Below are 23886 nucleotides of genomic sequence, written 5' to 3'. Positions count from 1 at the left end.
TATTTTCATTTCAAATAAAAGAAGCTAACAAGAATCCTTGTGGATTTCACTACAGAATCTTAGTTTTTCATTTCATACCTTTCACAAAAATTGATGCGACGTGTGCAAAGTTATGAAACTCTGCCATACGGACTAGCTATTCTATAGGAGCGCAGATTTTTGGGCTATTTGGTTTGTTGCAGTAATGGAGGTCGTAGCGTCTCAATTGACACGGTAAAGAGAGACGACAGGATGTGCGCTAACTATCAACTGATTTTATTTCAGAAGAGCATGCTACTTATACTGACTAAACGAATACAAAGTAGGAAGCATCACAAGTGCAAACCAACTCTGAGCAGAAGAGATATTGCCTCTGAGGAAAATGTTGCCCTTGCACGTAGGATGATTTCTACTTTGTATCCGTTTAGTAAGTATAAATACCACGTTCTTATGAAATCAAATCAGTTGATAGTTAGTGCACATCCAGTCATCTTTCTTTACCGTGTCAATTGAGACGCTACGACCTCAATTAGCTATTCTCCTCTTTACTATAGATTGATTATCCAAGTGGCCAGTGCGCACAGCAATTTACGGCGGGTGTGGCATCAATTGCTAGTGGCTGAAACCTCACCTTAAACTTTGGAGCCCCCTTTTTTTTTTGAAGGGCTGTACAACACGTTCATAGGCCAACCTGACGTTTCGTTCAACTCGTCCATCGTTTATTACTGCACGGTGGCACTAGAATCAGGTTAAATTACAATGGTTTAACATCCCAAAGCAACATACGGACTATGAGATATATACACCATAACAGGGAAGTCCACCACGAATTCATTTCGTGCACCTGTGGTTCTTTAACGGGCACCCAAATCACGCCACACAAGCTCTCTCTCTCTCTCTCTTTTTCGATTTTTTTTCTTTTGTTCTTTGCCATTAGGTCCTATCGAAATGCGACCACAGCTGTCGGAAATCGAACCCGACCACATCCATCATGTAAATCCCCGCGACGCTGTAGGCACCGAGCCGCCCCTGAGAGTAAAGGGCCTATTATTAGGCCCCGTATTCACAAAAACGTTATGACGCTGAAGATATTCGTAAGCGCAGATGCCATGGCAATCATGATGTCCAACATGCCGTATTTGCGACAATAGATATAGCGCGATAGGGGACTTTCGGCGTCTCAGAAAAAATAAACAAATACGTATTACCATTATAACCCGAAGCGACATAGCAAAGAAACAGGAAACGAAGACGCACAAAAGCGGATGCCCCCTTGCTCTCTTCAGACTCATTACTGCGAACGGCCGTCGCAAAATAAAGTGAAAGCAGGAGAGCTGACGTCTCGGTCACTGCCGGCGAGAATGGCGTCGTCCTCCGTGACTCCCACCAAGGTTATTGGGCAAACAGCGCTTCGGAAATGCCCGCGACACAATTGAGCACTGCAAAGCCTATTGCAAATTGAGGTGCATTGAGGTGCATGCAGGACTTTGAAGACCGCTCACTTGACGTGCCTGCTCGGCAGCGCCCATCGACTTCCTCGAGGTTACGATTAATACGCCGTAGCCACGTTGACGCGGCACTAACAGCGTTTTAAATCGGGAGAAGAAAGACGGCGCAAAATGCACAATGGCAACTCCCAGCTCGGGCCGCCTTTGCGTGAGGTGAAGTGGGAGCGGTCGCGGCGAGCAGGCGGGGGGGGGGGGGGGGGGGGGAACAAGTTCTATTTGTATCAAGAACCCGAATATACCATGACGAGCGTTCTGAGGCCAGATATTTTAATGAAAAACAGCACTTGCATTGTATTCTTGCAAATACGGTATCATTAGTGGAGGCCAGCGTTCCAAGGCAAAGGGCGCTGAGGAACGAAAATAATTCGGGTCCAAGTTAACAAAGGTGGGAGAGACACAGGGAACGTTACGTTGATTAAACAATAGTGAAGCAACGTACAAACCCACAGTGGCACAGCGCCTATTTCTCCTGACGCGTCGTTAAGCGACACGCTTCTGAACCACGGCAACGAAAAGCACACGATTTATGAACGCTGATTAGTCGCCGAGCAGGTCGACCGTACGCATAGTTTTCCGCCTCGGCAAACGTGACACATTTCGCGTAATTCCCAGCGTAATTTAACGCGCATGGCGTCGCGCCACGCTCTAAAATAAGGCGCCCTACTATAGCAAGCCCGACACGTTATAGCGATCGGTCAAGCAAACTCCGGTTAGCGCGTCACGTACTAATCTGCAGATTGTGAATGGCTCCTAACGACCTTCATCTAGAATCAGCGACGATGAAAACAGGAACAGCAATTATAGTCGCGAGCGAGCGAGTGTCCTTTTAGTTACCTCGTTATGAAACAAAAGCCCGAAAAAGACAGCATTAGTTATCTTCGTTTAACTGATTAAGAAACCTCGTGCAAAGTGTTTGTTGAAGCCCGGTCTGACTTCCTTTGTTGGTGTATCGGGATTATGTTCTAGGCTTTTGACCGTGTTTTTGTGTATTCATATCTTTTTTCGCTTTTGCTGCGTTTCCTACGTGTGATTTCTGGATAACCGGCCCTGTCTGCGGCCGCCACGCTTTCCATATTTCACAATTAATTAAGAAAGAAAAAAAATTAGAACGTTCGCCTGTACACGTACACCAGCGACAGCGCATGCGCGTGGCACACGTGCAAACCGTGGCCTTTGGTCGTTCCAATGTTTCCCGACGCCGAAAAAGCGATTTCCACTCCTTTCTTTTTCTTTCTTTCTTTCTTTCTTCTCTTTCACTGTACAGTGCGCACTAAATACGCGCTCGTCGAGGCGCGCAAGGAATTGGCGTGGCTCTGTCCAGTGCCCGCGGTTACGAAATCCGTTCGACTTTATGCTTCGCCGCCGACACCGCGGCGTTTCCGGCTCGAAGCTCTAAGATCGGGAGCGCGATACCCAGTTTAGATACCGCCCATGCGGGGTCCAGAGATCCCAGAGGAAAGAGAAATGCACTACGTACGTGCAGTGGCACGCCACTCTCTCTCTCTGTCTCTCTCTCTCTCTATCCACCTTCTTCCCGCCGACCGCCGCATATTTGTTCCTACATTACTACTCCACAAACCGCGGGCAGGTTGCTGCTGCTGCTTTTTAAATCTGCGATGAGACACAAAGGCCGGACGCCTAACTAGGTGCCGCCAGGTCGCGAGAACGTGGGACCGACGTATGCTCCTTGCGTGCGAGTTCACATTGATTTGATCATTCGAATCCGTCCCGAAAGAGCTCGGACAATGAGTTAACGGGCGCGCGCGGTCGTGTGCGTTACGCCACTGCACGGTGCAGTGTCCATGCGCGCCGTGCGCCCACACAGTAAAACAAAAGAACACGGCACGGCAAAGGAACCGCTGGCGCGGCGCACTGGACCGAGAAGCAAAGCGTGCCAGGCGTTTCCATTGTGGGGCTGGATTTGCTATACTTCAATATAGTAACTGGCGCTTGGCAGTCTGGTTGTAATTTTCGCAATATCAGAGAGGCCCTTTGATTTCGAACCTGAACGCTTCGTTGAGAGGTGGTGAGACCAGTAAATGCCGTCCGCGCCGCGGTCGACCTCACCAACGGGGGGTTGTCAACACTTTGTGGTGAGAAAGGACAGGTCTATGTCCCCTATAGGACTGCTAGCCCTGTCGCGTGCCACTGTCGTATGAACAAACACATTGCCGCATGTTAACGTCAACATATCGCAGAATCCCGTGCGTGTGATTCATCGTCATTGTTCTTTAATAAATACAGTCAGATGGGAGATACACTATCTTAGAGCCGGCTATCCCAAGACGCAGTAAATAAGTCAACCCGTGCCCCCATATAGCACTCATAATGTAGACGCAAGCATACTGAGCCTATACATGCAAAAAGAAAAGGAAAACAGAAAGAAAGAAAAGAATAAAAGACAGAAAGAAAGAAAGAAATAAAGAAAAAGAACAAGACATCAAAACAAGGACAAGAACTCACGTTAATGCAGCTTTAAACATTTGTTTTTGCTATGTTGTTGTAACTCGTCAATGCTTGCGTTTTTGCACTCTCCTAAGCTTTGCGCATTAGTACATAATAAATGTTCATAATTTGTATCGCAATAACGAGTACACCATGTGTCGAGCGCTGTAGTGTTGTCCTCATTAGCGCGATACAAATTGTTATGCATGACCCAACTGGCCATCAGTGCGCGTTGTTATAATAGATCTTTGGTTTGCATATTAAGTGCGGATTAAATGCCAGCATCTGGTATGTCCACAAATACAATTCTTCTATTCCTTTATTCTTAATCTCTGCTTTTCATCGTAATCCATGGAGTTTCGATAGTGTTTTGTTGCGTTATTATCTCTTTCTTTTCCTAGGCATATTTTTTGGCTGAGCTTTTGGGAGAGCTGGTCATTGAAGTAGCCAAGCTCCTCATCTTTCGGAGCTAATAAAGAAAGTAGACGCAGGCGTTAGTTTTTCTGTAGCCACTTTGAGTACTTTCGCTATGGTGCAGAATGAGGCGAGGGGAGGGAGCGCTTAAGTATTGCAATTACGAAGTTCCTTGTGCGTTCAACATACTGCAGCCAATGTTTCATAAGCGGTAATATCCGCCGTTCCGTGAAGCACGACTTTTATGGTGAAATCGCACAATGAAACTATTCCGCAAGTTCTTTTTTCTTTCTTTCCTTTTTTTTGCACGATGACGGCTTCCCCATGCATGGCTGTGTGTTTAGGATGCGACTTTCATGCTCTGCTCGTAGGTGCGGGTATGAAGTGGGACGCGTGAATGTCGCGCGTCGTACCTCACAGCCACGTTACACATCTACAAGACGCATTATTACGCAGGCTAGAGCCGCAGTGCGAACAGGTAGACAACGGGAAGTTGCAGCGCCTACTCGAAGCTCCGTATAAACTTACGTACGATTATTTTATATGTGCGACGTTAGATATGAAATCATGCAGCTATGATGAACGAAAGTGAGGAGTTCCAGAAATATATTAATCGCTTGCTGACGACTGGTGCCTATACAGGCAACGCAGCGGAAAAACAAATGGAAAAAAAACATTTTTTTCTTGCTGAATTTTGGCATTCAGTAAGAAGTATCAGGCTAAATCCTACGGCCAACACTGAATGACAGGCAGCAAGCGTCATCGGTTGGTTTAGAGCAGAAATGCAGGACGAGGAACAATTTTTATGCGCGACCCTCTTTCGTTTGAAAGCACGGTGAGGAGAGACAGGCTGATGCAAGATATCTAGCTGCAGTGGTGTCACACACGTGACGTGAAGCACACATATGGTTCATATATAACGAGAGGTGTATGTACAAATTCCAAACGAAGCCATAGGTGGCTTGGGTTTAAATTATTGGGTTTTACGTGCCAAAACCACTTTCTGATTATGAGGCACGCCGTAGTGGAGGACTCCGGAAATTTCGACCACCTGGGGTTCTTTAACGTGCACCTAAATCTAAGTACACGGGTGTTTTCGCCCCCATCGAAATGCGGCCGCCGTGGCCGGGATTCGATCCTGCGACCTCGTGCTCAGCAGCCCAACACCATAGCCACTGAGCAACCACGGCGGGTAAGTGGCTTGGGTTTAAGCTCACTTCCAGTTCGACACCTGCTGTGCCACTGTCCAAGATATGCCCTAGAGAGACAAGAAATTGCCAAAGCTTTCCAAAAACTGGACAATCGGCCGCTTTCTGTGCAGGTGCTGCTGGAACACCGCCCCCATCGCCCGTCGGCCCATGAAGCGGTGAAGGCACTTTTGTGTTTCTTAAGGACGACGGGTTTGTGCGACCACTTGTGACTATTAAGGCAATTTTTGTAAAACCCCACGTGTCAGCGAACTTGCCGCAATTTCCTTCTTTCTTTCCCTCCTCTCTCTCCCTGTGATCTTTGCTTTCCCCTTTCCCATTCCCCCGGTGTAGGGTAGCCAACCGGACGTTATTCTGGTTAACCTCCCTGCCTTCTTCTTTTCTCTTTCCTCCCCCCCCCCCCTCCAGTTTTCTGCCTGGTTTTTCACCCTATTGATAAAAATGTTACCGCAAATTGTACTTTTTCTCTGTGTTTTTGCACTTTTCGATAGAAAAAGAATTCTTCTGGTGGAAGGGGGGGGGGGGTGTATTTAAATGTGCCATCATCAAAGGGTTAAGCAAAGGAAGTAGACTTAACTCCGGCCTGGAAAAGGCACATGCCAAGCGATTCATCACCTTACACGAGTACGAGTAAAGGTGTATCTGATAATTAATAGATTTATTTATTTATTTATTTATTTATTTATTTATTTATTTATTTATTTATTTATTTATTCCTCAAATGGAGAGGGGTTTTACATGACGGGTGGGCAGCTTCAAAGAAGAAGGTGTTCGATGGCAGATCAGTAAGGATAACTTTGAAAAAAACTGAGATTTATTCCAATGTTTCGACAGGACCCCGGGCTTATATCAACAATGATAGCAAGAGAGAGAGAAACAGAGAGGAAAGGCCGCAGAGGTATAACCAGAAGGAATTATCCGGTTTGCTACTCTGCACACGGATTGGAAAAAAAAAGAAAAGGGGGATAGAAAGAATAGGGAAGTAGAGAGAAAAAAAAAACACAAGGTAGAATTCTTCATCATTGCCGGTACCAAGCTGACAGAATATATCTTTCTCATACCAGATCTTTTTCTTAAATATTTTTTTGAAGGTAAGCCCCTTCTTTAAGACTGCTTTTAAAATACTTTATATTCGCCATACTGCACACACTCTTGCGTTTACCAAAGTGGGACGAGCGCATGCAAACATAGCTCACTTTAGTGAATCTAGAGACTCGGCCGCGCTATGTGACGGTAACGAAATACGGCGCGCGCTATTCCGGCGTATTCCGGCGCTCGCTATTCGAAAGTGCGGGACATCAAGCCACCCTGAAAGTCGGTGTCACCTGTGAAAATCTGCGACAACACTACGCTTTTCGGGTACAGCTGGCTGCAAGGACGAGCCCAGTGTACACGACCGTGTGGGGATCGAGGTGTGCACTTCCAAGACTCTTCAATTGCGTGACAGCTGCTGTCCTCACGTGGAACGGCATGAAAAAATAGCGTTCTTCAAAGGACTATATCCCACCGTAAAATGAAGTCATGGTCGCCGAAAAAGCAGATCCATTATTGGTAAGCCGCAGACAGGGCCGAAATAGCCTAAATGCCCACGAGAAAAAAAAAAGAAATTGGAGAACGCTTAAGCTTAGCCTTTAAGAGTGAAACGCGATAGCATTCAAAGATCCCCGACTGCTTCTCACGCTTCCCGGCAACTGGAGCGTATGCAACCGTAATGTTTACCGGGAAACGCTGGCCGCGAACGCTATGCAGAAATGGTAGGAACGCGGCCTCTTACGTGGGCCGCGATGCGGCGGAGGCGAACGCCAGCTGTGGGTATCGCAAGGAACCGGGGGCGCCGCTCCGGGCTCCCCAAGACATCCATCGCGCCGGAGCGCACAAATGGCGGACGCCGCGGTCGGTCTGTGAATTGTGGAAACGCTGGAAAAGGAGTTTTCGCGTAACAGAATTATGTTTTCTTGAATAGTCAAATTACAATACGAGAGCTATCATATCTGTAGGCTGTGTGTTTGTTGTAGTTTACAATTTTTGCACGTATTCTAGTTTGAGAAATTCAATTAGTTCAGCAAGTTCCTTGTGTCACATGGATGGCCTGTGTATGGGTGAATTGAACATCGTTTTGCCAAAACGACGTCCGACGCCACACGCTGAACGCCGACGTGGGGTTTTCTGTGACACAGGTTCCTTAACGCTATCGCGTTAAAGATGAATCAACCACCATTGTTATACCGAGGAACCAATAAGGAGGACAGTAAAATATAAACGGTGACTAGTGAGCCAGCAAGAAGAATCGCGAAGTATAAGAGCTCTCGCCATTGCTCGCCACGCAAAGGTTGCGTGTCATATACTGACTCACCGCATGCGTGCCCACTGCATTACTCTCTCTCTCTCTCTCTGTCTCTCGCCTGTCTAGAAACCCAGTCGCGCCATGTGCCTATAAACTCCGCCGAACTTCACTGCAGCGTTCACCCCCACCGGGGACACCATTTTCCGATACTCGCGATCCCATTTTCATCTCCTATATTGTCATTTGCGCGTATCTCTCTCTCTCTTTCCCCAAGCCGCGCACACAACACGCGGGTGTGTCACGAGTCAGCGCCGGCTTCGCGATACAGCCTCCCTTGCCCGGTATTGCTCGTTGTCTCGTCTCGCCGTGCAGTCGTTCTTTTTCTTCTTTGCCCACCCCATTTATTTACTTCTGAGTCCGTCCATCGGGCAATTAAGCCGGCGCGATCGCTATCCAACTACCGGAACTGCCAGCCTCCGCTCAGCCCCAGAGACAGTGCTCGCGCTCTCGGCACGCGACCCAAGAAGCGCGTAGCCTCACAAAGCTCCTCCTCCCCCGTCCCTTACTGCCCCGTCGATAGGAGCGGCCGCTGTCAGTTCAGAGAGAGCCCCTTATCAGCGGAGCGGGATCTGAACGCGAGCCCCAGCACCATTCCGAAAGAAGGAGCCCGTCCGCGAACGCAGACACACAATGCTACGGGGTTTTTATGACCTAATGGTCTTCGTTCCTAGCCGTATCTGCGGCGGCAGTGTCGGTGAGCGCGCGATTCGGTATTAAAGAAGAGCGGACCGTATAGGGAAAGCGCGCGTGAACTAATACAGAGAGAGAGAGAGAAATTATGCGAAGGGCAGACGGGGCGATTGCAGATTGCAGACCGTTCGTAAGAGGTCGAATGATAGCGTAGCACCGGCCGGTGTATATTATCGCAGCAGCGCCGAAACTTACTGGCAAGTCCACGTTTCATTACGCCGCCACGGCACGGATGACTTAGAAACTGCGACGCCTACGGATGTCGTCTTTAGTAGGCGCCGGTTTTCAATTCTCTCGTTACTATACGCAATACCTGAATGAAGTCAGCCGTTTGGTTTCTCGGAACTTAAGAGTATGACGTATACTCTAAGAAGAAAAGGAGGAACTGCGGTATTGAGGTTACTCTTTTAGGGGAGAAACTGATCTGCCACAACCATTCCTCCCTTTAAGGGGTAAGTGTGAGGGGATGAACTGTTACTCCCGATGCCGTTACTCCTCCGAGGACTAACAGTTGCTCTTTTCCGATGCTCCTCAAGAGAGTAACGGTCATTATTTCAGATGCTCCGCAAAGGTGGAAGTAATGAAATTAGGCATTTATACCCTGATAAACAAGATTACTGAGCTAAAGAAAAATAAAAAAGGGTGCCTGAAAGTAGGACTCGAACTCGCGTCCTCCGCTCACAAGTCAGCCACTCTAACCAGTGCACCACAACATACTTTTTTTTTCTTTCTTTCATGGTATTTGTTATAGTAGCAGTCAACCCGAAATTCACCAGTTGTACATAGTCCGAGAATGGAGAGCTTGATGAAAGTCACACATAGAAAATGCAGCGTTCATACTGTGAGTAGAAACGTTGGTTTCACTTTAGAAGGGTGGTAAGGATAAGCACTTCACCAAAATTGGGTACCAGTCCGGTTGTACACCCAGTCCATCATAAACATGCTTTAGGTGTAGGGTTATTTGGATAAAATGTACCCTTGTAGGTACCACCGTTTCGGCGTTTCGGTCCATCATTCGCGTTTTCCACAAACTGTTCATTCCCATGAGAAAAAACGTATCGAAAGGTGCACTATTATCAGGGGATGGCAGCAGGTATCGCACCACAACAGATAGGTTGATAGGATAGGAAATTGAGACTACTAGTTGAGCATCGGAACGCAGCTGTGGCAATATAAAAGCGACTCGGCATTTTGCGTATACTGTGCGTGGAGAGTGTAACGTTGAGTGTATTTGCAACCATAAGCGAGTGCGAAAAGAAATTTGCCCGAGTATTCTTAAGGTGATTTAAATTGAGGCACTACGCGATGTAAACGTGTAGCGAGCTCAAACGGGGCACTAAGACCACAGAGACGGACAATTTCTCTGTCGCTTAGTGTGTCCCGTTTGAGCTACACATAATAATATCCTTGGAACGGAAGGAACTTAGGTACTATTGACCAGCAAAATCTGGCAGTCTATCAATGACATGCGCGTTTAATGTGCATCGCTGACTTATGGTGCGCGCACGAAGGGCATCGCTCTTCACATTCCAGCTTTTAAGTTTCACGCAATTTTCTCACGAAGAGGCAAAGTGCTGCTTTGCATGCAGTTCAATAGACAGTGCATGAACGTCGAACTATTCACGATTTATAGGCAAAATACCGTTTTCGCCGCATCACTCCACGACACGGACGAAAACAGCGAAGTCAATGGGGAGTAACTGTTGCCGTTCGTCCTCCCGTTGCTCTCTTTCTGACCAGGGACTAAACACTTACTCTCCGAAATTTGCACACGGCACGCACATTCATGCAGTTACTCCCTTGAGGGACGAAAGCACCCTTTTTAGGACTCACTGCTGAGTTACTCCCGTTTTCCCCGGGATTCTTTTTAGAGTGTAATAACTTTTCCTGAGATCACCGCCTAACCATCGCACTACCTATTGTAGGAAAAGATCCTAGAAGCGTATCCTGAAGCGTTCGCGATGCAAGAAGCCAGGCAAGCGCCACTAATTTTTTTTTTATTTATCCACTGGCTCAACCTATAGTTAATCCCCATGCATTTATTTCCCTCAACACTTCTCCCCGGCAATCTAACCTTTTTTTTTTTCTGTTTGACGACGCTGTAGGACTGCTGTGGGACGCTGTTGTTTTTACGACGCTGTGGGACTGCTGTAGGACTATAATGCACCACACATCGCGAAGTCTGGCAATAGCCCACGCACCATTGGAGCGATCAGCATTAATTCAGACTACGTGGGGAAAGGGCAGGGGAGAACAACAGAGTGGCTAGTATAAGGCGTCCCGCTGTAGTTCCATGTACATGCAAGAACGAGAACTTACAGAGACGTTGCGCGTACGGATAAGGGTACGTGTGCATCCTTACACGCGTATCCTTAGCACCCATGCATCCTTACGCATACGCGTAAGGATGCATCGGTGCTTGCAGACGGGGTTTCTTCCTTTTAAGTGGTCCTTAATGAAGAAAGGCCAGCAGCACAATTGATCAGGACTGCGTTACGTCAGGCGCCACTTCCTGTATACGAGGAAACCACAAAAAAAGAAAGAAAAATCGTCAAGGATTACCATATCGGCGGAACCAAAGCTCTCCTAAGCGTTTTGTGGCTCTCGGATTGTATAGTACCCCTTTTCTGGTGAACGGTGCCGAGGACTGGTCTGCTCATAGTTTGTTTTATTACGACTGCCAGCATTTTCGGATCGGCTCGCAGCTAAGCATGTATATCCCGGAAGGTTTACTGCGTCCATGTGACACGGGAGACAATATATTTACAGTACTCACCCGAGCACGATTCCAGCGACATTTCTTTTCAGGCCTCACGCGAATACCGTGCTCCCTTTTCGGCATTGTCATAATATTCCGCAAACGAACGCACCTTCCCAAGAGTGGCGAGACCGTGAGTCGGGCAGAAGAGAACGACTAAGCTGCAACGCGGGACGGGACGTCCTCTGTTTGCGTAAGTGACCCATCACTTCTCGACAAACTTCTTCGACAAAAAAAAAAAAAACATGTCCTTGCACGCGCACACTTGTCGTCGGCGAGGCGCATGGAACGCCAATCACGTCATATACTATATACGAGCGAACTACACAGTCACATGTACGTTGCGGCACGCTGCGGCTGTATAGTGAGCTGCGCGGTCGTCATCGAGTGGGCTCTACAGCACCAGTCAGGGTGAGAAAAAAGAAGAAACAAAAGAAGGAAGAATGCCAAGCTGGACAGATAACAATCTAGGAAAAGCCGTAAACGCAAACGGCCCAAGCATTCTCGGCTGTATAGGCTCCTCCGAGAAATGCAACTGTTGCAGAGTAGAACAGAACGGTGCTGCGCGGCTGAATAGGCTGAATAGTAAACTGGCGCCTTTCGAGCGCAGCAACCACAAGGAAACACACGGAGACAGATCCGCGCAGTTAATGGAGAATAGTAGAAAGGACATAAAGGATGGTGGGGGTTATAAAGTGGGTTTTCGGGTCTGAAAGAAAGCGGCCGCGGACACCGTAAAAAGCGGCGTCAAAGAGATAAGGCTAACGCAACGTGCCGCCTTGTGACCGAGATACCGATCACGTCCGGTATTCGGCTCATGAAATCAGAAGAATGCCTCTGGGCAAAAGGAAATAAGATGGCTTTTTAAAAAAGTAGGAAAAAGTCTCAGTTTCGCCTGAAAGGTGAAGCATTGATTACAATAGCAAATTAGTAAACAGCTATACGAAGTAAGCAAAGCAGTTTTATCGGGTGTAGAAACTTGTAAACATTCGCTTACTAATCAAATTAACAAGCATGGTGTCACACGAGCACAAGAAAACATGAACACATCTCACTCGATGACCGCACACACTCGCTGTCAAAACACTGGAGTCAGGAAGTGCGGCAGCAGCAGCAAGTGAACTGACCTTCGTGCTGCCTCTCGCTTCATCGCGAAATAAGCGGCGAGAACACAGCGCACGCGAAACTATCAGCACTCGAAGCACTCTGTCCCCATCGCAGGTCGCTTTCAAGATAGCGTCGCCGCAGCCGCGCTCATCCACGCCATACGCAGCCACCACCGTAGTACGGTGCGCTAGTACAGTACGGTTATATGGTGATTTCTCGTTTCTCGTTGCACATCCTCGAACTATCCCAGAGTGAATAGCACGCGAAAAAAGAGTGAATGGCGGTGCAAGATAGTTTAGACCCCCTGGTGATTAGCGCTGCTCACGCCATCGACATATCGCTAGCGAAGGCGGCTAGCTAATGGCGAACAGTATTTACGAAGAGCCGTTCGCGAATTTGGTGTGAGGTGCTCCCACAAAAGCGAACTACCACTGTAACATACAGTGCATCCAAACCACCAAAGTTATTCAGTGAAACGAGTCCATAAAGTTTTCCCAAAACAGTGCAGGTCTTGATGGGAGCCAGTGTTATAATAAAATTTGTCAACATAGAGAGAGAGCGTCGCAAGTACTTCGACGACATCGCCAACCAGTGCGAAGAAAAAGGAAGAACTATGCTGGAGTTCATTTCCAGGAAATGTAGCGCATACGAACTCACGCGGGCGCTAGAACTAGCGGCACGAAGCAAAAAACGGAGACCGAAATCGGCACCGCGTCTTTATTTGTCCTGTCACGGGTGCGACACGCGACCACGACGACAATCGGGGCAAAATGAAAGAAAAAAAAAAGTTTACCGAGAAATAGCCGCGAGCCAGAAATGACAGCGGGCGTGAGGGAATCCCAGATAAGCAACAGAGCCACCACGGTAGAGAAGCGGCAGCAGCGGAAGCGCTGGCGGAGGCGGCGCATCGCGGCGCGTAATTGCGCGCACACGAGGGAAGGGACCCAATAATCTGTCAGCCGCTGGCGACGCGTCCGGTGACGAAACGCTGCAGCCGAGGCGGCGTGCAGTGCCGGGTCGGCTGCTCGATTTGTCTCCGCGGTGGCCAACGCTCGCCGCCGCCTTCGTCGCAGCCGCGGGACGCGGAACTAGGCGGCGGCGGGAGCAGCGTCTTGACTGGCGTCGACGCGGAAACGAAATTCTTGCGCGTCGCGTGTTCTGTGTTTGTGCGCGTGCGCTCTGAGGGGGAGAGGGGGGGAGGAGGTGAGCGGGTGCTTGTGCATGTGTGCGTTTATGCTTACCGGTCATTTCATCACTGGGTGACTTGTCTCGTTTACTATTTTTCTCTCGTTAGTCGGCACTGCTCGTTTATATACATACTGCGGCTACGTGCTCATTAGGTAGCTTCACTATATTTGCTGCGCTTTCACGGTTTCGGCTATGTTCATTGTATATTCCCTTTCTTTCAATCGTTACATGAAAGCAGCTAGGAAAATAAGGTGAACCGTCTATTTTTATTTTTAATTTTGTACATTTTATTCTCTTTCTTTTTTTTGCGCGACACCACGTACTACGCGAGTGAATCTAGAAATGCCATTAAGTTGTCAGCTCACACATATGGTCTCGCTTTCTTGCTTTCTTTTTACTTTCTGTTTTTTTTTTTTTTTTGCTTCCCATCGTGCTCCAATGTCGCTTCTTCTCTCCTTCTACCCCCTGCCTCTAGCCCATAATAGAGCGCGCTGGCATAGGCCGACAGCGGCCCCACCGCAACACAAACCTGCCACCTCTGTTTGGTTGAGACTTCCTTTACTGCCGTCATCCCTCATATAGTGCTTGGCTACATCAGTCATATAGTGGGTCCCCCGGACTCTCTTTCTCTCTCTCTTGGATTCTCCTTCCTCCCTATACCTGGAATTATATCCGCTGAATGCTTTGTGATATGAAAGGCCGCGGCGCTATGTTAATGCTCAAATCGAATTTCCACGTGCGCTTCTATGGGTGTCGCCGAACTGAGCGTACCGAAAGACTTAGTAATGAATTTAGCGAGGAAAGGACGTTTCTGAGTGCAGGAACGAAGCATCAAAAGGGAAATTCCCGAAGCAGCGTTGATCGATTTTGGAGCATCTTTCTAATACTGCGTCAATTAGGCTCGCTTTAACCCCGCTTCGTCGGTTAGTAATTTTCTATCCTGTCTCCGTGTATCATTTGTCACTGCGGCAATGATTCCACTCAGTGTCACTTTGTTTAACGCTAATAAGTAGCCTTCTTTGTTCACGATGCGTAATGCGCACTTTTCATTGGGGATACAGTACAATAAAAGCGCGACTGATCACCTGCAGCTTAACTTACCTAGACGCTTGTCTCAAGACAGCGCGTGCGTAAACGGCACGCTGCCACTCTATTAGCCCCGAGAACGAACACGAGCGGCGCTGCGAGCGCCGCTCGCGTGACGTCAGGGCACGGACTCGCGCCTGTCGTCTGCTACAGTTCGGGCGTTGTCCAGGCGCTTTCTGCGGTGTTTTCGTTTGTTCGCCCTCGTTCTCTCTGCTTGTATACTTATGGTGGTCGTCTCAAATATATTTTTACGACGTCTTCCTTTGCGAACATTTATTCAAAGAGCTAATTTCCTAGACAACAATGCAGCTCTCGAAGGCAACGCTACAGTGCCAGCCGAAGCTACGCAGACCAGCCCATTGCGGGTTTTTCATACGCGGATAGACAATCGCAAGAGCATAGCCTATAGGAATCCAGTTATGATACCATACCTGCCGCGGTGCAACAAGTATGTCACCAAGCTGGCTATATATGACTTCTACAGCGGTTACGTTGATTTTATTCCGCTAAAACAGGTTTGCTCACGACGAGTAGTTCATGGTATAATATCGAATTTTCGCATTTCCTCACAGAAACGCTCGGCAGTAGCACGGGGACTTAACTAATACTGGAGCTTAGATTCTACACGCCTCACTTGCTTCTTTAACTGCTTGTCACCATTAGGCGGTTCTTCACGTGTTCATTTTTTTTAAACGGCGGAAACTTGAAGTAAAGTTAATGAAGTCTTACAGCTATTTACAGAGTACAAATAGGAATGTACCAATATATATTCCCTTTTCCGTGCTACACGTTCAACTCACCTCTTTAGAGCGCGTTTGTTAATGATTAATAATGTATGTTATGTTCCTCTTTTTTTGTCTATGTTACCTAGTGTATATCATTTATTTATTTCAATGCCGCAGTGTGTTTTGCATTGTTATTGTGGGAAATATTTCACTGTTCTTTCATATATTGTATAACTGCAATGTTTTATGGCCACTATATAAATGTAATTTATATGGCGCTTGATGTGTTACCCCATGCAGCCATATTGTACCTAAGTGGGTGAGGTTACCTCAAGCCGCGTCTGTGCGACTTTTTTCCCTCATCCACCTCCACTTACCACTCCTCTGTACATGTGTGTGTGTAAATGGAAATTATGAAATCAAATCAAACTCACTTGAGAAATTTACTGGTGCTTGCTGCTTGAGGAATATACATGACGAATCTGTTTGGCGAACTGACACAGGCTGCTCGGCCCAATTTTTTTAGTGAAGTATGCCTGCTGGACCGCATCGCTGCAGCCAGAAAGAAGTCGAAGCGTCAATGATTAGTAGTATGGGACATATTGAAGATATCGAAATTCCCCCGGTGGAGGGTCAGAAATCAAGTGAAAGTATATGCAAGGCTTGTGGTGCTTTCTTTATTAATGTTTGCGATTGGATTGGAGCAAACTTAATTTGTCTGCAAGGTTCTCTTTTATGTACCGACGAAGCGAATAGTTATCAGTTTGTATAATTGAATAACGCTGGATCGAGACATGGTGAGACAGAAGGTGCTTGAATTTTCCTTTTGTATACAGGAAATCTAAGCTGCGATGTAGTAGCTCGAGAATACTTTAGCCATTCCAGTTGGCGCTGTAAAAAACATGTTTATGGTTTTAATTCGAAGTTGTAGTGAACTGATGGGTTTCGCGAACATAGCGTGCCTCGCCATACGGACAGTCGATTGCTACCGTTACGTGGTCAGGGGTGTGCCATATTGTCGATAAAGGCTACTGAGGGCCACTATGAAACATTTCATCACTTTCAATTGAGTGGCTCTCGATCTTAACAACGAAACTTTTCTCTCAGGTGATTGCTACTATGGTGTTTGTGAATTAACTATGTAAATACTCTACATGACGCGCCGTCGTGTTAGCAGCCATGAGCAATTCGTTTTTTTGGAGGCCTGTTTCAGAGGGCACTGTAAAATAATTTACACCCCTAAGGGTTTTTTTCGGTGTCTATAACTAACCCCCTAGCACCCTTGAAAAAGCTGGGTTTTATAGGGAATTACACCCTTATGATGGTTATTCTATATTCCAATAACACCCTATCCCCTGAGGGTGTTTTGAACAACATATTACCCTTCGACCCATGGGGTGTAAGGGTGTGATAAGGAATATATTACCCCTTCACCTATCGGGTGTAATGAGCAATATAATAGCCCTTGAAGTACGGCATGTGGAAGCGGGTACATATGCACTTCATTGTTTGTTTCCAAGTCTACAGTTAGGCTAGCACACAGAAATGTTATGTATGGTGTGCATACAATAGGTAATGTGTTTACAAACGCACTGCATAGCAACTTTGAGAGAAAACACATTATCACTTGTGAGTGTTCTGCATGAAAGGGTCCCATTTATCACAGATACAGAGTGACTGCATGGAGGGTCATTTATTCTAGCCTCCTGTACAATATTTTGAGCTTGCACTATGCCTTGTGGTGACAAGTCTTGCGGCCGTTCTACATTGAAGAACAGCCTCATTCAAACCAAAGTTCCAGGGCACAGGCGAGGATGATGATGCCTTTTTGTAGCTCCATTCCAATGTCCTAAGGCGAGCCATCATAGATGAAGCCATTTCTTCATTGATCACTGTAGCCATCTGCTTCTTTTCTACCTGCAAAATGATTTGTTGCAATTTAATGTCAGGAAAAGTACACGAAACATGACTAGCAGCGCTTCCCTGCATCATTCACTTTAATATTTCAAGATCACATGAAGAGCAGGTTAAACAAAACCAGCACAGATAGTGCTTACTTCCAGGAAATCGTTATTTCGAAAGAATAAGGCATTTAATCTGCCACATCATGAATGTAGGAGAGACAGGCTACACAACTATATGAGAGCAATTCAGAAATTATTGCCTCCAAGCCCACTACTTTGCCAATATTACAGCAAACATTTTGAACTTTTTATCATTGATGCACTTATGCTTAAGCTATCGAATGTCACTTGCCTCGCCTTCCTATCTCTTCTTGTTCCAGAGTAATCGAGCAATTCATGGCATCCAGTGGTGACGTCCAGTTGAAACAACCGGCTGTAATTGAATTTCTGACTGTGGAAGGTTGTGCGCATATCAACATTCATGGCCATTTGACTGCAGTTTACAGGAATGCCTGTGTTGACGTCAGCACTGTGCAGAGGTGGGCAAGGACTGTGAAAGACCAAAATACTACCACATCAAATCTCCCGGATCAGCACCGAAATGGATGGCCCACAATGGCTTCTGATGAGGGTCATGAACATCAGCAGATGAGTTGACTCGGTGCAATCGCAGGTTCAAGCAACACCAGATTGCAACACTCGCCATTTCCATTGCCTCAGTGAACCACATCATTAAAGACCTGCGTTACAAGAAGACTTGCGCTTGTTTGGTGTCACGGTAACTGACGACTGACATGAAAAAGTGGAAGCATAGCCAACAAGTTCAATTCTTGTAACCCAGGAGGTTTTTAATTATGTGGTTCACTGAACCAATGGAAATAGCGAGTGTTGCTGCAATCTGGTGTTGCTTGATCCTACGATTGACCCGATTCAACTCGTCTGCCTGATGTTGATGATCCTCATAAGAAGCCATTGTGGGCTGTCCAGTTCGGTGCTGATCCTGGACATTTGATGGGGTTGGATTTTGATGTTTCTCAGTACTTGCCCACCTACGCACAGTGCTGATTTCAACACAGGCATCCCCGTAAACTGCTTTCAGATGGCAATGAATGTTGAAGGGCGCAGAACCAACCACTGGATGCCATGCATTGCTCGATTACTTTGGAACGTGAAGAGATAGGAAGATGGGGCAAGTGACATTCTATAGCTTAAACATCAGTGCATTAATGATAAAGAGCCAAAATGTTTTCAGTACTACTGGTAAAGTAGTGGGTTGTGCATCAGTGCACAACCCACTTTTGTGCCTCAGTGCATAAAAGTACATTTTGTTAAAAAAGTAAGTGGAACAACAGTGCACTTTTCCGGCAAGTTTGATGGTGCATATCTCCAAACTGACGCCATTCTGGAAATCAATTCCAAGTAGATACACCTTGTAATCTCACTGGCTATGATTCGTAAATTACAATATGTGCCCCAGATATGTGGTGGCGCTGGCAAACACTCCCAGCGTTCTACTAGGAAGCATAAATACCCAAGAAAGTGATGGGGAAACGGCGCCCGCAGTAGCTCAATTGGTAAAGCATCTAACGCGTAATGCAAAGACGTGGGTTCGTTCCCCACCTGCAGCAAGCTGTTTTTTCATCCACTTTCATTTCCATTAATTTATCATTTCTTTATTTCATTTGTTAATCACAAGTAATTTACCCTAACTTGTCCTTGGTGTCAGTGTTTGCTGGCTTCTTAGGATATGATTAATAAACATCGGGTTTCTTGGTTAAGCCCCTTTCTTTTCGGTTATATTAGCTATAATGTAATTCATTCGAAAGATAATAATTTTTTTAATTAGTTTAATATGTTTCGATTTCTAGTGCTAGATATATCTGCGTGTTTGAATATTCCTGCTCATGGACTAGAATTATGCTATACGCAACAGGACTAAATTTAAAAATTCCCCAAGACTGAAAATCATCACCCTGCATAAAAACAGTGTTAATTTAAAAACAAGCTTCAGTGAACCTTATTGAATCAGCAAATGGCCAGTGTAACTAGTCTGATCATCCTGGAAATCTTTTGTAGCTTATAAGCAAAGTGAATTTCAATTCCACATTTAGGAGTGCAAATTTTTCCAGAAGTCAGCTTTTTCTTTTTAACAGCTAGCATCCCTGCCAGTTTGCTTAAACATAATGTTGCATGACTTCAACAGTACTGCACAATCACTTTTTTCTGCTCACAGTGTCTAGTGACGTGTCTTTAGCAGCTGAGATAATTAATGTTCATGCAGATAAACATCAGGAAACATTGCCATAACTGCCAAGAAAATGCAATCATGCGTTTTGTTTACAAAAGAGCATGTGCTCTACCTTCTGCCAGGTTTGTTTTCCGTGTCAGGCTAGAACGGAACTTGCACAAGAGGCACCTTTTGCATCCATGAAGATATTTTATGAGGTTATGGTGGTGTCGAAACATGACATCAACCATAACACTTTAAACTATTTTATGAAACAGGTATTTGTACAAAGACAGAAAAGGCACCAATTTTGAATTTATCACATTTGGTTTAGAGTACCATAGTATAAATGGCTCAACTAGTACAGGTACGCAAACGGGCTAGTTGGTATTGGTCGATGACGTTAGACAATGTGAACTCGACAAAGGATGGAGAAAGAGGCGATAGCATTTGTTCCATTTCTCGCCACTTTTGACGTCCCTTGTACAAGTCTGCGCTGTCTGTCGAACATCATGGATCAACTAGTACAGCCTGAAAAAAATATGTTATGAAAGAAAACTTGACTTTCAACCTCGACAATTCTGCCTGTTAGGTATCATGGTTTCTTTAGAACTTATTTCTTTATACAAAGTCAGACCCATCAAGTAAAGCTTACTGAGAAAGAAATGAAGAACAACGTCAACACCTCTCAAGGCACATGCATCAAAGGAGTCAGAGCATCATACACATTACCTTTAGGTGCAAGAGTATTCTCTTTCTTAGGCAAACTGCATTTCTAGTTTCTTAAAGCCTATATATTTATTTGCCACAGCTATGGGAAAATCACAAGGTGGAAAAGATGTGTTGGTGCAATTTCAACTATTATGTACAACAGCAAAAGGTAAAGCACAGGAAGCCTCACTGCTGCTCTGTCTAAATGACATTCAGTTTCATTTGTCATGTCCACTCCTATCTTGATGGCAGCAGAAACAGGAAGACAGCAGCGTGGTTCAGAAAGTAGATGAAGGAGCTGATATCCTAGCTGACATAGAGAGTAAAAAAAGGGAGCTGGTCAGGCCATGTAGTGCAGACGTGAGACATCATTAACTAGCGCGAAAAAGACAACGGACGACAGCTAGAAGCACACAGGACAGAACTCTAGGCTTCAACTGAAATTTTGGCTACACAGAAACATAGGATTCAGGGGATGCGACCTCAACGCATGGAAGCAACATTTATCTTTCCTTTTCCCTGCCTGACACAGAAGGTATTGGAGCCAATCGATGGGCAGGTTCATTTCGAGATACGAACACTCTTTTTTGGCGAGAGCAAGGGAAGGGGTGCTTACACACTTATCACCCGCTTTTCGATGCAAAGTGCTTCGAATATTTTCATGTCGACCTGCCTCTGGAGCCGCGTGGGCAGATGAGTGCTTTGAAACTGCTCAGTGCATGAGCACTTACAGCAATGATTGGCCAGATGGCCACCAGCCATGACAGCTGCCCTATCTTTGTTCCCCCAAGCGGTCGTTTAAACACCGACCTGTTTGGCTTGAGGACACATAGGGCAGCTTTGAGTGCCTTGGTGGCTGGTGGCCACATGGCCAATCATCGCCATATGTGCTCATGCACCGAGCCGTTTCAAAGCAATCGTGTGCTCAGGCAGCTCCAGAAGCAGGTACATAGGGAAATATACGAACCACTTTGCATCAAAAAAAGTGGGGAATAGGTGTGTAAGCACCTGTCTCTGGCTCTTACCAAGAATGTTCGTAAGTGAAATTAACCTGTTCATAAATTTGTTCCGATAGCTCCTGTGTTGTTTCTGTCCGTCGACATTCTGTGCATTCCATGTTTCTGTGTAGCAAAAATTTCAGTTGAAGTCTAGACTTCTTTCTTATGTGCTTCTTGATGTTGTCTTTTTCACGCTAGTTATTGATGTCTCAAGTCTGCAATGACCACCAACTAGCCCAAGTGCCTTCTTCAACCATGTAATGCATAGGGCAGATAACCGGTGGCACATTCGAGTTACAGAATGGATGCCAAGAGAAGAGAAGGGTAGTCAAGGACGGTAGAGAAGTAGACTACGATGAAGTCAAAAAATTTTGCAGGCTTCTCTTCGAATCAGCTAGCGCAAGACGGGTAATTGGAGCTCACTGGGGGAGGTCTTCATCCTCCGGTGAAAAAAATATGTAGGCCAATTGTGATGAAAAAAGTATACCTGTCTGGTCAGACGTCTTCACTGTCTTTTCAGCAACGTGTAGGCCCAAGACAGCCAGTCGGTTCCCATGCAATTGCTTCATGCTGACTGCAACTGCATGGGCATAAGAAAACAACCCACCATTAATACCATTCGAGATTGACGACTCAATAAAAGAACCTCTCAAAACTGCAAATACAATTAAGCATTTACCAGCTTAATAAATACATATATAAAGGCCAAGAATAGTTACAATAACCATACACTTTATAACTAGACATTAAAATAAGGTAGTGAAGCGTACAATAACCGTAGGACGCTAAGTGCAATTCATTTCAGAAATACTGTTGACAACTGACAGGACGCCTTAGGCAGGGTTCAGTCACACAACAAGAAAACAAATAGTAGTAATAATAAGCACGCCTGCGTGAAACCAAGAAACGAGTACAAGGACGAGAAAAAATTGATTAGGCTCGGTGTGCTTATTTATACAAAAAGATAAATTTATAAACAAATAGCGCAACCACGCATTCATCCGCAACAGCACGACAGCTTCTATAACAAACGAGCACAACTTAAAGCGATTGATAAGTACATAGCCGGGACGGTCGTGGTTCTTTTGTTTTGCATTAGTTCTAGTCATGAAACCACAAGCATTGCAAGCTGCCTGCGCCATTACCTACCACGGGACCTCCGACAAAAAAATAAATAAATAATAACAATGGAGTGAAAGTACACAAGCGACATTTAATACGGTTGTCACACTGCACACTTTTGGCCGCGATCGATCCTGACTGGAATCGAATTTCTGGAGGCGTTTGGCCTCGTTGCACCATCGGTGGACGGCAGCCAATCGCGGTCGAAAATTTCGATCCAGAACGCGCTCAATCGTGCTCGAAAGTGGCCGTGTGACACCGGTATAAGTCTGCGCCCATCTTTGGTAACAGAAAGAACCAATTAGTCAAACCAAAGTATTATTTCCCTGCCTGCGCCGAATACTGACGCGTAGCAGTACTTAATTCTCTACAACTCTAGTTGAGGACACGTGAACAATGAAACATTCATTTTTTTTTCTTTTTCACATTCGGTGCCCATAGGCTACGCCTGGAGTACATATACTACACTCGCATCCAACACACCTTGCGCTGTCCTTTAAATAAGTTACGCGAAAATTACTACCACAATGACGCACCATAAAAAACGCGACGCTGAACGTGGCTACGTACATACCTTTTATATGAGCAGTTCATGCGCCTTGCAAAAGGCCCTCGGTTTGAAGGCTGAGCGCTGTCACGATCTGTACTCTGGGCACGCCGTTTCGTTTACGTAGTGGATGGACCATGTTGACGATGCATTCCGCCGAAAAACAAAATGTCCACTTCATCACTGTTCAGGCCGAATGGAAGATGTTTTCTCCTTCGCCACGAATGACGGCCGTCGTAGGCGTAGTAAACACACTGTCACAAAGAAACATCGATGTCGTAGGCCGCTGGTGCCCTTCTTTCTCACGCATAATCACGTCGCCTTCACTCCGGACGCTCACTTCGCGTCGATGAGCACAAAAGTACACGAAAACAACGAGGTGGTACAACCTAAACGAAGCAAAAAACAATCTAATTACTCACAACTTCAAGAATGTCACGGAGAACACACACATGTGCTCCCGGCGGCCCGCCGCGAGACGCAGAAAATGACGTAGCGGCGATAGCGGCGACACCCGTCGGGGGAAGTTATTTCAATTTCGGTTTCGTTTTCAAGGCATAAAAACAAATATTCTTTTAAACTATGTGTGTGTATTACCATGGTATTACTTTCAAAGCTATTTATTTTACGCTACCTCTAAGCCATTTTCTGTGTTTACGGGTAGTTTCACTGGAAATTTATTTCCAGAAACATGGGCTGATATCAAATCAAATGGGGCAAAGGTGGGCTGGTAACTGCGTGTAAGTGAATTTATTTGTCGATGCTTTCTTTTTTGTTTGTTTGCTTGGACGTTCATTTGTAAAGAGACGTGGCCCTTCCTGATTGTATAAGATACAGAGGTACTTGCGAGTCTGTCTTTTCTTTTATGCACAGAGAAACAGAGAGAGAAAAAAAGCTTTAATTGGCATTTTCAAGAAGTTCACAA

At 46.0% G+C, this 23886-nt stretch overlaps 1 protein-coding gene and 1 long non-coding RNA gene across 2 annotated transcripts in view; both read right to left on the bottom strand.

Moving 5' to 3' along the window:
* tok (tolkin) overlaps positions 1 to 23886 on the bottom strand; it is an 897857-nt gene that overhangs the window by 772053 nt on the left and 101918 nt on the right. The window lies entirely within an intron of this gene.
* On the bottom strand, positions 17182 to 23389 carry LOC139051278 (uncharacterized). The gene is made up of 3 exons (XR_011509307.1): positions 22989 to 23389; positions 21780 to 21872; positions 17182 to 17369 (listed from the first exon to the last, which is right to left on the bottom strand). It is a non-coding gene; the product is annotated as an uncharacterized lncRNA (long non-coding RNA).

This window comes from Dermacentor albipictus, unplaced genomic scaffold, assembly GCF_038994185.2.
Source record: "Dermacentor albipictus isolate Rhodes 1998 colony unplaced genomic scaffold, USDA_Dalb.pri_finalv2 scaffold_11, whole genome shotgun sequence".
Classification (NCBI taxonomy): domain Eukaryota; kingdom Metazoa; phylum Arthropoda; class Arachnida; order Ixodida; family Ixodidae; genus Dermacentor; species Dermacentor albipictus.
Note: the sequence above shows the minus strand (reverse complement) of the source record. Positions and strands in the feature narration are given on the sequence as shown.